This window comes from Acinonyx jubatus, chromosome A1 (assembly GCF_027475565.1).
Source record: "Acinonyx jubatus isolate Ajub_Pintada_27869175 chromosome A1, VMU_Ajub_asm_v1.0, whole genome shotgun sequence".
Classification (NCBI taxonomy): domain Eukaryota; kingdom Metazoa; phylum Chordata; class Mammalia; order Carnivora; family Felidae; genus Acinonyx; species Acinonyx jubatus.
In genome coordinates, this window is record NC_069380.1 from 228694553 (window position 1) to 228707141 (window position 12589).

Sequence of the window (12589 nt, forward strand, 5' to 3'; positions counted from 1 at the left end):
ATGGTTAAAAAACAAAGGCAGGGGTGCCTGAGTGGGTCAGTCAGTTAAGCTTCTGATTCTTGATTTTGGCTCAGGTCATGATCCCGTGGTCATGAGATCAAACCCCACATTGGGCTCTGCAATGAGTGTGGACACTGCTTGGGATTCTCTCCCTTCCTCTTTCTCTGCACCCTCACCTCAAAATAAATAAATAAACTTAAAAAGAACACACAAAAGCGTAATTCCTGTATCTTATTATGTCATTAAATGGATTTTATCTTTCATCTAGATCTTTAATCCATCCTGAAATCATTGAAAACTTTTGCATAAATGCACGTATATACCTTTTTTCTTGTTTACATTGTCAGCCCTTTGTCCAAGTATCATCTATCATATATCAAAACCCAAGTATTTTTCGTTTGGTTTCTGGATCCTAGGTTCTGTTTTGCCCAATTTGTCTATTCCCATGCCATATTGTTTTGATTAGAGTAGCTTTAACACACATTTAAGTATCTAGAAGATAAACTCCTTTTAATAGTCTTTTCCAAAACATTCTCAGAAATTATCAAGCTTATCCTTCCATATAAAATGTACAATTAATTTGTCCAATTCCAAAACAATGTTCATACGCAACCATTGGAATTCTGACTAGCGTTGCACTAAATATATGCACTTGTTTGAGAAGCATTTACAATGTTCAGTCTTCCCATTCAGGGATGTGACACGTCTTCATTTACTAAAGCCTTCCTTTATGTCTTCTGTAAAATATTAATATTGAATGATGTATTCTAGCCCTATGACTTCCTTGATAAATGTATTTTTAGTCATTCTGTAGTTTTAGTAGCTGTCATGAATGGAATCTTTTACCATTTCAATTTCTAAATGTTGTGCTAGTGGTGAGGAAAGCTGTTGAGGCTTTCAAATATTTATCTTACCCAGTGACATCTTCATGTGCTTGGGTTTTTTTAAAAAATGAGTTTGAAGAGATTTTCTTTTTAGTTAAGCCTCCTGAGTTTTCTAGGTATAAAATCATATTCTCGGCCAAAAGTGGAAGTGCTTTCACCTCTTTTCCAAAATTTACACCATTCACTTGCTTCTGTCTTCTCGCATTAGCTGAACCCTCCCAAACCAGACTGAATTTTAGCAGAAGGTACCGCGTGGCTTGTCTTGTTTCCAGCTGCCATAGGCATGCCTTTCGGATTTTACAATTTCATACCATGTTTTATGGTGATCTCTGGTTAGCATTTAAAAGTCATTTTAGGGAGTTTTTATTTTTATCAGAAGTATTTAATCAGAAATTGTGTTTTACTTGAAGTCTTTAATCACAACATTTTCTTCTCAATTAGATCAAAAAATTTTTTTCAGGATCAGATGATTCTTGACTCAAATTATTTACTAATATAATTCAATACACTGTTAAATTCCCTAACATTGAATCATTTCATCCAATGCAGAATAAAATTTTTGTATAATGGGTGTAGTAAAAGGTAATTTTATTTACAAGAGAAATGCATACAAATTGCATACTGTATAACATACATGTTATATACGTATATGCAATATAGAACATAGGTGATTTTTACTGAATAATAAAAAAGTATGGGGCGCGTGGGTGGCTCAGTCAGTTAAGCATCTGGCTTCAGCTCAGGTCATGATCTTATAGTTCATGGGTTTGAGCCCTGCATAGGGGTCTGTGCTGTCAGCTCAGAGCCTGGAGCCTGAGAATTCGGATTCTGTGTCTCCCACTCTCCTTGACCCTCCCCCACTCACGCTCTGTGTCTCTCTGTCTCTCAAAAATGAATCAACATTAAAACAATTTTTTAAATACAAAAGTAGAAAATAGACAAAGGCTCTGAATATGCAAAACACAGATGAAAAATACAAATGACCAGTAAACATGAGAAAACATATTCAATCTCACCAATAATCTTTAAAATATAAATTAAAATGAGGCGCGGTTTGCCTTTCAAAATGGCAACATCTAAAAAGACTATTCACATTAAGTGCTAGAGACAATGGGAAAAATTGGCATCTTCACGCATATGTAGAGTTAGTATAACCTTTTAAAATATACCTCCGTAGGGGCGCCTGGGTACCTCAGTTGGTTGAGTATCCAACTCTTGAGTTCAGCTCCGGTCATGATCCCAGGGTCATATGATCGAGCCCTGCGTCCGGCTCTGCACTATAAGAGTCTGTCTCCCTCTGCCCCTCCGTCCTGCTCATGTGCCCTCTCTCTCACTCAAGTAAAACTGTAAAAAATAAATAAAATAGAATATCATTTTGTTTCACATGTTAACATGGTTGATATATATATGTGATAATCCAGAAATTTTATTGCTAGGAATCTATACAAAAATCACAGCGTGAACTGGTAAAAATAAATGTGGCAGGGTTTTCACTGCTACCTTGCATACAAGAATCAAAAGAGGAAAATCTCTTAAATGTAAATCAGTAGGGGGTTTGGTTAGCAAATTATGGTGAAACATACAATTCCACGGACTCTTGCAGAGTGGTTAACGGGAAAGAGTGGGTCTAAGCTACCCGGTGTGTATATACCAGAGTCCCATTCTTAAACATAAAAATGTATCATTGCTTGTGTGTATATAGACTCTGGGGACATGTTTTAATAAGGATAGTTAGCCAGGATCAGACCAGGTTATTAGTTGCCAGGAATAGTAGTTAATTACGGTGGATCTAGCAGAAAAGAGACCGAGGAACACGCAGTACCCTTGAGTCATCTGCAGAAATCAGCTCGCTGCCTCCAGGGTCTGTGCCCTAAACCACGCACAGGAACAGGTCTGCAGCAGGACCTTTGCCGCCACTGAGTCAGGCACATTACAGTTTGCACTGCCACAAGGCTCAACCGCCCCTGCTGCTGCCCCGGGTCCCACGTCACTTCTGTTCCAGGAACCAGCCAGGCAAACACTCTTGTCCCACGAGCCAGGTGCTACTACTGAAGTGGATGTCATCGGAGCCTCCTTCCTTAGGCTGCTCCCCTGCAAAGCAGAGCCTGTGTGTGAGGACCAGCTTGATGGAGAGATTCCGCTGCCGAGACCTGGGACCCCAGGTCCTCTCTGTTCTGCCTTGGGGAAGTGGGACTCATGGAAAACTCTACCTCCTTCTGCCCCCTACCAGTCCTCCAGCCCCCCCCCCCCCTGCTTCACAGCAGGGTCACCTGCTCTCCTCCCAGAATGTTAGCTCCACAAGGAAAGGTACTACTGGTCTGAATGTATGTGTCCACCCCGAATTCATATGCTGACATCCTAACGCCCCAACGTGATAGTATTTGGAGGTGGGGCTTTGGGATGCAGTTAAGGGTGATCGTGAAGGTGGAGCCCTCATGTATGGGATTAGTGCCCTTATCGAAGAGGCTCCACAGAGATCCCTCGCTCCTTCCATCACGTGGGGACACAGCGAGAAGTTGCGAGCTGTGAACCGGGAAAAGGACTCAAACTAGAACTTGACTATACTCGCACCTGGCACCTTGATCTTGGACTTCCCAGCCTCCAGAACTGTGAAATACACATTTCTATTATTGATAAGCCACCCAGTCTGCCATAGTTTGTCACAGCAGCCTGGACAAGGGAGAGACGCTGTCTAATTCACTGGCAACATCAATCCAGAGACCTTCAGTAAGTAGGGATTGCAGGGATGATGCATGGTATTAGTTTGTAAGACCACCAGCCGGAGTGCGGTATTGAATAGACTTGCTTCCTCTGTAGTTCTCTGCAAGCTCCTTTCCCACGGAATCCAGCTCCTGGTGAACTACTGTCACCCAAACATGAAAGTAAGCTGATTTCGTTATTGGTCCTGTGACTACACTGGCCCTTTTCTCCATACCTGCCTCTTCATTCAGTTCCTGGTCTCCAATGTCCTCACGCTACTAATGAACCAGCTTAGGACAACCAGCCGAGCAGATCTGTCCTAGGTGTCTCTGGGCGTCTTTGAACAGCATCATCAGTGATTCAAAACTCTTCATCTGCCTACTCAGGGGCACATTATCCACCTACACTCTTCCAATCGCTCCTAATAGTTCTTAAGTGGGCTCTGCTCTTTGCTCTACATTTTCCAGAGAAGCTACTTGGAGATGTCTAGTCCTCAGATCAGCAACAAAGAAATGTCCAGAATGCATTCCTCCTCCTCCTCCTCCTCCTTCTTCTTCTTCTTCTTCTTCTTCTTCTTCTTCTTCTTCTTCTTCTTCTTCTTCTTCTTTTTTCTTAACCAGTTGAAGCCTATACATGAAGTCCATGCAGTTTATACACCTTCAATATCCAAAAGCACAGCTGTTGCTAGAAGGAAGTGCAATGTCAATGTCATACAGTGTTCCTACAGAGAAATCGCTCATGGGCTTGCAGACCTCTTTCTTTTTGGTTTTTTTTTTTAATATGAAATTTATTGTCAAGTTGGTTTCCATACAACACCCAGTGCTCATCCCAACAGGTGCCCTCCTCAATGCCCATCACCCACCCTCCCCTCCCTCCCACCCCCCATCAACCCTTCTCAGTTTCTCAGTTTCTAAGAGTCTCTTGTGTTTTGGCTCCCTCCCTCTCTAACCTTTCTTTCTTTCTTTCTTTCCTTCTTTCTTTCTTTCTTTCTCCTTCTCCTCCCCCATGGTCTTCTGTTAAGTTTCTCAGGATCCACATAAGAGTGAAAACATATGGTTTCTGTCTTTCTCTGTATGACTTATTTCACTTAGCATCACACTCTTCAGTTCCATCCATGTTGCTACAAAGGGCCATATTTCATTCTTTCTCATTGCCACGTAGTATTCCATTGTGTACATAAACCACAACTTCTTTATCCATTCGTCAGTTGATGGACATTTAGGCTCTTTTCATAATTTGGCTATTGTTGAAAGTGCTCCTATAAACACTGGGTACAAGTGCCCCTATGCATCAGCACTCCTGTATCCTTGGGTAAATTCCTAGCAGTGCTATTGCTGGGTCATAGGGTAGATCTATTTTTAATTTTTCGAGGAACCTCCACACTGTTTTCTAGAGCAGCTGCACCAGTTTGCATTCCCACCAACAGTGCAAGAGGGTTCCCGTTTCTCCACAGCCTCTCCAGCATCTATAGTCTCCTGATTTGTTCATTTTAGCCACTCTGACTGGCGTGAGGTGATATCTGAGTGTGGTTTTGATTTGTATTTCCCTGATGAGGAGCGACTGCAAGGCTGGTTCAACATTCGCAAATCAATCAATGTGATACATTGACCACACCAAGACTCTTGGCTAAGAAAACACTCCAAACTTTTCCAGCTTTGATCGAAACAAACAAACAAACCAAAAACCCAAATGTTAGTATTTCCTTGTCTGGCTGCTTAAAACTGTACCCTGAATCCTGTTGGATTATACCACTGTGTCAATATTAGTTCAAAAGTTGGCCTTGCATCTTGTTTCAGCCACCTCTTTGACGATTAAATCAAATGTCTGATTGTACCTTCACCTTTTGATGCCAATTGCTACAAGCCACTACGGTTCTGTCGTGCGAGGAAAATAGAGGTGAACATTGTTTCCATTATCCATTCCATGCTTGAAGCCGGGTGGAACATCACAGGAGAAATGAAAAAAAAATAAAAGTTTGCCACAAAGAATCTGCGGTCGGGGAAATCATGAGTAGGGCTGGATGACGTGGTTTGGACTAGAGCAATTGAAGAGAAATATTTCCACCAGATAGACCTTTAAAGAAGAGGACGGTGCTCTCTGTTAGCCCTGCCAGGGACAGGAGCACCAGGGTGGAAAATAGAGCACCGCGGACAATCATGGATCTGGGACGGAGTAATAGCAGGACAGGGACTGCAACCAGGATGTGAGAGGATTAAGGCACAAAGGAAATATCGTTTGTAACTAGACAGCTTCTGCTCTTACAAGTGTCTAGGTGGAGGGGGAAGGAAACACGACCTATTTTCTCCATATTGTCAGAATTGCACAACTTTTCCAGGACATGCACTGGGTGGAGGAAAGATGAAACCTATATAACCCCAGGGGGAAATCCGTTGTCCATCATGACAAAGCCAAGTAGACATAGGTGTTGCTCAGTCTTATTGTTGGGTGCTGTGGTTGTTTTTAATGTTTATTTATTTTGAGAGTGAGACAGGGAGAGTCCATGGAAGTGGGGAAGGGACAGAGAGAGAGAGAGAGAATCCCAAGCAGGTTCCACCTTCTCAGTGTGGATCCCAATGCGGGGCTCGATCCCACGAACCATGAGATTGTGACCTGAGCCAAAATCAAGAGTTGGATGCCTAACTGACTGGCCACTGAGGGGCCCCCGTTGGGTGCTATTTTTAAGGCAGAGATACTCTGCCTACAAAGAGGCTTCAGGCTCCAACTTTCAAAGTTCCTGGTAGTGTACCTGTTCTGTTTCACAGCTCAAGGCAGTGGCATCCTCTTCTTCTTTGTGACCGTGCGGCACCTGCACCCCGCTTCTAGGACTGGCACTTGTCTTCTGTGGTCGGTGCTGCTCTGGTGGTCCAGATGCCTTTCCTGGGCCAGCGCTCCGGGGCCGTGTGAGCTTTGGTTGCTAATGATCCACCGATGCCCCCTCACTTCCCAAGGCTTCTGCCGCCTGGAGCCCGCATTGGCTCCTACAGCAGCCACAGCAAAGTACCACAGACCCATGACTCAAACAACAGAAACTTATTTCCCTCCAGTCCTAGAGGCTGGGAATCCAAGACCAAGGTGTCGGCAGGATCGGTTTCCCGAGGCCTTCTTGGCTTGCGGATGGCCGCCTCCCTCCTGTGCCTCTGCTCCGTCTTCCCTCTGTACCTGTGTCCTAATCTCCCCTTCTTGCGGGAACAACAGTCATGTTGAATGAGGGCCCGCCCATACGGCTTCATTTGACTTTAATCATCTCTTCAAAGGCCCCAACCCCAAATGCGGTCACATTCTGAGGTCCTGGGAGTTAGGATTCTAACACATGAGAGGAGGGAACACAATTTAGATCATAACAGGCCAGACACTTTTTTTTTTTTTTTTTTAAAGGAAACGTTCTAAAGCTATTTGGAGTCTGGTCATTAACATCCTCTGAGTATTTGACCTCCCCATCCCCCCAACCCACCAGAGCAACTTCCTGGTCTCTAAACCTGCAACCATGAGAATTTCGCTTCTAAAACTATACCTGCTTCCCCAGAAAGAGGCATCCTTCTCCAGGGCCACCAAAGATGTGATCAGGGAGGAGCAGGACACGGAAAAGGAAGCCCCCCACCAGGAGCACAAAGGGAGTCATGGAGAAAGAGGACAGACAGGCCCTTCAAAGTTGTACAACAAGGCTGTCCGAGACCTCACCCTCCTGCAGGACAGAGCTGCTGTCGCTCGGCAGGTGGTTCAGGCCACCAACCAGTGACCGCCTGTGCCATCCCAACTCACCCCGTTCCTGAACATGAGTTCAGGAAAAAGAAGAGACGGGATGGGACCAGCACGGCCCCATTTCCTGTAGCTTCCGTGGCTTTTCCGCAATTCCTTACTGAGGGGAAGGTCGGTCAAATGCTTGGGGTTCTGCGTGGTGGGCGTTGGGCTGAATATGAGCCCCAGAGATGCCCACTCCCAATCTCTGTTCTTTGTGCTCCTCTGCCTGGTGAAAGGGACTTTGCAGATGTGACTAAGTTTAAAAAATTTGAAATGGGGAGGTTATCCTGGAATATCTGAGTGGCTTCAACGTAATCACAGGATCCTTCCGAGGGAAGCCGGGGGTGGTGGTGGTGGTCAGAGGCAAAGATGCTGTGACGATAGAAGCAGAACCCAGAGAGGAGAGAAGACGCAGTCCCGCTGACTGTGAAGGCCGAAGAAGAAGCCCCAAGCTAAGAAATGTGGGTGGCCTTTAGAAGGCAAAGAACAGATTCTGCCGCCAAAGAAACACAGCCCTCCCAGCACGTCGACTGGGGCCTGGCGAGACGGGTTTGGCGCCTCTGACCTCCAAACTGCGAGATCATGGATTTCTACTGTTGGAAATCACCAAGTCTGGGGTCATTTGCGATGGCCTCCGTGGGAAACGTTTGCAGCATGTAGCAGATATGAATGTGTGTCCGGAGCATTAGCCCAAGAAACATCACATTATTTAATTTCTGAAGTGTGTATCGTATTAGAAATATAAAATCTCATCTCATATTTAAATTAGAACTAACTGGCAAGAAGGGCGATGACGAAGAACTGTGTACTGTTGTCATCGCTGATCCCTCCCTTGTTCTGGACTAAGTGATCCTGAGAATTTACCCAGGATCCCCCAGCTTCAGTCTGGGATGCGAACGGCTGTGCTCTCACTGTCTAAACCCGTCGTCCACGCTAACAATTCCGGGGTCAGCACATTTTTTTGTTGTTGTTGTTTTGTTTTTTTTCAGTAAAGAGCCAGATAGTAAATATTCTAGACCTCGCCATCTCTGTCTGTTCTCCTCTCTTGCAGCGTGAAATCTGTCGTAGGTAATGTGCAAACAAGAGGACGGGCTACGTGCCAACAAAACTCAGTTTACAAAAATAGCCTGGGGCCACATATGGCCAGCCAGCCCCCATAGGCCACCCAGAGGCGGGCAAACTGCCCCTCGCAACGTCCACTCCCTGCGATGAATTTGGTGACTGGGACCTTTTATGCAGCCTCAAAGGGCACAGGTCTTAGGGGTAAGTCCTCAAGCCACCACAGACTCCCTTTGTAGGTGACCCCCAGATGGGGTGCTCCCTGGAGTCCAGGTCTCCCAGCAGAACTTGCTCCTACCTCCCCTGCCCAGCCCCAGAGATGCCCGTGCTCTGTGGGTAGGTCCCGTCTCCTCATGCTCCCCCTTCCTTACCCCTCTACTTCTGCACGAATCCAACTCTTTCCCTCCAGGAGTCCCTTTGCCATTTGATAAAAGGAAATAAGCTTCTTTTCCTCTCATAACTGGAGAAGAAGAACTAATGTCCTCCATCAGGTTATCCTGTCCTTCCACGTTACTCAGCCTGTTGGAAATATGGTTAGACTTGGGTCGATTGCTTAGTAAGCTGTAGGTAGTTTTCGTTCTATACGAAGGTTCGGTCATCATCAGCCAATCCTTTTGTTGCCTTAATAAGTCACAAGCTACAGCACCCCACAGACGACAATGCAGATAAACATCTAACTCCTGAGCCATATAATTGAAAACTACAGCCTGATTCTCATGGCTGGAGCTGGGAGGCCTCATGACCAGCTTTCCTTACATGACAGCCCATTAGCCGGGTCCATGGCTGTCGGGGTGCCCCACTCATGCCGTCCTTGACCTTTCCCTGCTCTTCCACTCTCCTCTGCAGGTTGTCGTCTGGCTCTAGGAATCCCCACAGTCGCTGGTCCAGCCAGGATCGCTGTTGTGGATGTGAACAAAGCCAGGCTGAATAGGCTTATACAGAGGAGACAAAGGGACTGTCCTGGGTTGGAGCCACCTGCCTTTCCCTAGCATCAAAACAAAACAAAAATAAGCTCTTTAGAGCCTAGTAAATATACATCCACTCTTTGGCTTGCTCGTCCACGCTAAGCTGACGGTTAATTTTTAGCATTTGGACAAATGTTTCCAGTTGCTGCGTATGGGGTTTCATTATACTAAAGAAAACGTTTACTGGGTTCGTCTTGAACAAAATGGTGCACTTAAGGGCAATTTTAAGAAGATTTTTATTCAACAAAGCTTTTTATTTGAAAGTAGTAAATGTATGGCTTCAAAAGAAAATTGTTAGTAAAGGTTGTACAAGTGGCAAAGTACTCTATTTCCTTTCCCCTTTGTTCTCTTGGTATTCAACCTTCACTCACCCACCTACACTTATTGAAGAAGAGTCTTTGCCTAATGACACAGTAGCTTACCTTCCCTGGCAAGACTGAGGAATCAACAGGAGGGAAACAAAGGCATCTGGAAATCACAGGCAGGCTTATCATCAAATCATATTTCTTGAGCATCCAGAAGGGGGACAGCACTGTGCCAAGGAACGTATGAGCTTAGTGAATGGAAAAACAGCAGAGACCCACAGGGGAGGCAGATTAATCTGTTGACCAAGAAAACAAGCTAACAACTTCCGCTTCTACAAATTTTAAAAAGAAACAGCACGGAGGTCTATGGTGGTAGCACAAAATGATTTTCTTCATATTCTGTCTAAGAATCTGCTTCAATTAACTTATCTAGAGAAGTTGAAGACTTGAGTGTTCGACAGTAGGAATGACAGACTGTTATTCTTTTCCAGTTCTTTTCCATCATTACACAATTTTCCTTTCAATGAACTCACAACAGGACAGTCATGACAGAGCCATGCTGACCTTGTTGATGAACTTTTGTCAGTTACTCAAATTAAGGACAAAGGTAAGTATTGACTGTCCCATGGAAAACACCAGAAATACAGATCACACTCATTTTTGTTAATTTGAGAAATAAATTTGGGATTTCTCCTCACCTAGTAATTCAAGAATTGCACTCTGCTGAACACAATGATACCCTCTAGTTAATGCGTGTTGCCCCAACAATAACTGGACAGAAAACTGGAGTTAGAAAGGCAGGCAGTGGATAACAGGATTCATTCCTCGCAAGGCACTTACCTAATTCCCTACATAAAGTCAGACACCACCCGCAGATCCTTTGTTTTTCTTCATCAAGTAGGAGCTGTGGCCAGTAGGGTAACTTGCTTCCATCACTTGGGAACTGGCCAGCTTTCTGGATGCTACTGCTCAGGTGAGAGAGAGAAACTGCCAGGCTATTCCGGTGTGCAGAAGCAGCGGGGCGTCCGGGGGAGTCTGCCAGGCACTCCTCACCTTCTCAAGAGCCACCTGTCATCACAGAGAACGTTTATTCTTTTTTTTTTTTTTTTGCCACACACAACTAAAAAAAATTAATCTGTCCTTTGTTGCGGTGCAAATGCCCGTAAGATTCCAATGCTCCGTGAGAAAAATTAAGAACTGAGTGACTGGTACTTAATAAATCAGAAGACCGCTTTAAAATAAAGCTTAGTTCCATGGATTTGGCCAAGAAGGGAGAAGGTGGGTGGGGGAGAAGAGGCAAATCGAAAATGAGAGGAAGAGGAAGAGAAAGCTCAAAGGGGATGAGTGAGGGGGTAAAAAGAGGGAGAACAGAAAAAAGCACGTCTCAGTCCATTCAGGCTGCCGTAACAAAACTCCATGCCCTGGGCGGCTCTAACAACAGACCTTTGCGTCTCACTGGTCCGGAGGCTGGAAGTCCAAGGTCAAGGTGTTGGCAGATTCGGTGTCTGGTAAAGGCCCAATTCCTGATTCACAGATGGTTGTCTTCTTGCTGTGTCCTCGCATGGCAGATGGGACAAGGGAGCTCTCTGAGGTCTCTCTTATAAGGACCTAACCCCTTTCACAAGGGCTCCACTCTCCTGACCTAAATCACGTCCAGGAAGACCCCACCTCCAACCATCATCGTACTGGGGTGAGGTTTCAACACATGAGTTCTAGAAGGGCACGTTCAGTCTGGAGACAGGTACAGAATGATGGGAGGGAGGAGAAGAGACTCGATGTAGAGAAGCCGGCCGCTGCGAGAGGGCAGAGAGTCGTGAGTAGAGGAGAGTGAGCATAAGACCAGACATAGAGGCTAGTGGGAGCTGTACTTGAGGTGCCCCTGCTCCCGACCACCGTCCTTGGGGTACGTTGTTGTCATTAACAACTGCCACACTGACTTTTTTTTTTTAATTTTTTTTTAATGTTTATTTTTGAGAGAGACAGAGACAGAATGCAAGTGGGTTAGGGGCAGAGAGAGGGAGACACAGAATCCAAAGGGGGCTCCAGGCTCTGAGCTGTCAGCACAAAGCCCGATGCGGGGCTCGAACTCATGAGCTGTGAGATCATGACCCGAGCTGAAGTCGGACACTCAACCGACTAAGCCACCCAGGTGTCCCTGCCACACTGACTTTCATAGAGAGTTATTCACCCTGCAGATATTCGTGGGAAGACTATTCTTTGCCCAGTGGTTCTCAAGGTGCCGGGGGAAATCAGTGAGGCTCACGGTCTTGTGCAGTGAGAGGCTGGAGATGCTGCTTTGATCACGGGGAAACACGGGTTCATTTTACCAGAAAATTCTGGAGTTTATATACACATATATATATTTTTTTGGTATATATATGTGTGTGTGTGTGTATATATATATATATATATATATAAGTTTATTTACTTATTTTTCAGAAAGAGAAACAGAGAGCATGGGGGGTGAGGGGCAAAGAGAGGGAGAGAGAGAATCACAAGCAGACTCAACTCTGTCAGTGCAGAGCCCAATGCAGGAGTCAGTCTCACGAAACTTGAGATCATGACCTGAGCCAAAATCAAAAGCAGGACTCCTAACCAGGTGTGCCCCAATAATACTTTTTAAAAATATAAACTCCAGAGGGGTGCCTGGGTGGCTCAGTCAGTTAAGAGTCTGGCTTTTTATTTGGGTTCAGGTCATGATCTCAAGGTTCATGAGCTCGAGCCCCAAGTCAGGTTCCGTGCTAACAGAACAGAGTCTGCTTGGGTTTCTCTTTCTCCTTGTCTCTCTGTCCCTCGCCCACTCTCTCTCTCTCAAATAAATAAACTTAAAAAAAAACTCAAAAACAAAGAAAGATTATTTAACCATAGGTTTCTTTGGCTTTCACGTCCATTAAGAAGATTGATTGAGGGTTTAAAGCTGTCGTTTGGAACATTAGAG

The 12589-nt window shown here is 45.1% G+C and overlaps 1 long non-coding RNA gene across 1 annotated transcript; it reads right to left on the reverse strand.

Annotated features, from left to right (window-relative positions):
* Positions 1-711: 711 nt before the first annotated feature.
* Positions 712-11998, reverse strand: LOC128311572 (uncharacterized). The gene is made up of 3 exons (XR_008290056.1): positions 10492-11998; positions 9769-9899; positions 712-2228 (listed from the first exon to the last, which is right to left on the reverse strand). It is a non-coding gene; the product is annotated as an uncharacterized LOC128311572 (long non-coding RNA).
* Between the last annotated feature and the right edge of the window lie 591 nt (positions 11999-12589).